The sequence below is a fragment of the Carettochelys insculpta genome, chromosome 6 (genome assembly GCF_033958435.1).
Source record: "Carettochelys insculpta isolate YL-2023 chromosome 6, ASM3395843v1, whole genome shotgun sequence".
Lineage (NCBI taxonomy): Eukaryota > Metazoa > Chordata > Testudines > Carettochelyidae > Carettochelys > Carettochelys insculpta.
Window position 1 is genome coordinate 116,457,735 of NC_134142.1, and position 2,040 is coordinate 116,459,774.

Consider the following 2,040-nt stretch of genomic DNA (forward strand, 5'->3'; position numbering starts at 1 on the left):
GCCCAGGGTCAGGTAGCTTTGCAAGAGGCCCTTTCATGAGACTTAGCAGCAGGGATGCGAGGGGAGGGGCGAGGAGGCCCAACAGGCCCAGCATTACACTGTCTCTGCAAAGCCAGAAAATCGGTCTCATTGTTTCCAGAGCAGCAAGTCCATACTGCCAGGGGCAGCTATGCAAAATCTGAGCACCATCCAACTCAGCCCTGAAGGTGACTTCAGAAAGATGAGCTGCTGAAAGACTGATGAGAGCTGCTGCAAAGCTTGCCTACCAAATGGCAGGCTTGCAGGGGTGGTTCCCAGGAGCAGCCAAGCTGCGGAGGGGGTGAGGCAGCAGCCAGAGCTACTCACACAACCTGAGACTGAAGCTTGTCATCAAACATCTGCTAAGCCCCTCTCTCCTCCGGGCAGGATTCTCTCACGCTGGAACAACACTGAACAAAGAAGCTGGAGTCAGGCAGCCTGTGTCACCAGCACCTGCCTGGCAGCTTCCTGGAACAATGCTCTTGCACGGTTTGAGGAGAAGTTGACTTTTGCCCAGCTTCTGTCCTGTTCCCCCTTCGCTCCCCACTGGTGCACTTTAAAGTATGGAAAGGCTTTCCAGCTGTCAGCTGAGAATTGGCCGGTTTCCAGGGCTTGAGGCAACCAGCAGTGCCTGGGAAGATTTCTGCCACTGGAAAAATTCCAGAATCCCCTTCCCTGCCCCAGTCTCCTTTGGCTCCAACCCACAACATGACTCATCTTTCCCCAGCTACCACTTCATTGTAGGGGGAAGATGCATCACATGAAGAGAAACTAGAGAGAGGGCCCTGGGCGGGGGGAGAGAGAGAGTGTGAGTGTGTGTGTGTGTGTGTTGCTCTAGTCAGGAGGAAGGACTAATGGACAGGAGCAGCAGCTAGCTGGCTTGAGTCCTGGGTGACTGGCTGAGGGACATCAGGTGTTTGTAGGTGGAGGCTAGGTTGTTGCCAGAGGTCATTTTTGTAGCAGCGGAGAGCAAAGTGGAGCTGCCTGACCTGCCAGGGCTCAGAGCTCTGCTTCGGCATGCTAAGGATCAATGTTGCATCACACATGCTGACTGCTCCGTATGGTGGAAGGCACAACTTGGACTCTTCACTGTGTGTTTAATGAAGAGCTTGTTCCTTGGCAAGGTGTTGGCTGGGATGACTCCCTCACATATGTCTTCTGTACGACGTCACCTCCTGATGGAGCCTTGGGAAGGACCTTCTAATGCATAGTCAGCACAGCAGTGAAGATGAGCGAAGAGATTTTCCCACATCAAATGTACACACGAGGCATGACTCTGTGGATCATTTCACACGTCTGTGTTCAAGTGTAACAGAAGTTTCACAGAATCTCAGTGTGTATCTGTTTTCCTTGCCATAACTGTACAGTTAGATGTGTGGGAGAATATATAGCTCCCTCATTCAAATGGAACAGAGAGCTTGCTGTACTAGAACATAGTCTTAATCTGCTTTGGTACTGCCCTGGGATTAGACAGTCTGATCTAGGAGAGATGTGTTTCATTCTGCAGAGTGCTGCGTTGGGGGGATGGATTATTTTCTCACGGTCTTTCAATGTGCATCCAGCTCACAAAGCTTTTGAAAGGCAGCAAGAATTATAAGCATATCATGAGAGAAACACAGAGCCCTGTGTGAATTACCAAACTGTGTCATCTGGTCTGCTGAAAACCCCATGCAAGTAAAAGCAGCAGAAATTAAGGGTTTTTTTTTTTTGTCTGCACTGTTGAATGGTCCACTCCAGGGATGCCGGGGCAATTTTCACCTTCTTCCGAAGCATCAAAACAAGGTCTCAGATTAAAACCAGTAGACGTTATCCCAAAATAATTGATATCCTGTGCACGAGGTTGGCACTGGTGAATTTCACACTTGCCCATTTCTAGGTTACAGAAGTGAGAACACCAGCCCTGGATAAGGACAGCAAAGAGTATTGCACGCACACTGCGGAGACAAAGAAAAGCCCTTCTCTTACAGAAGATAGAACCCAGGCTGTCAATGGCCAAAGCTTTATCCAGCAAACCAGACAAGG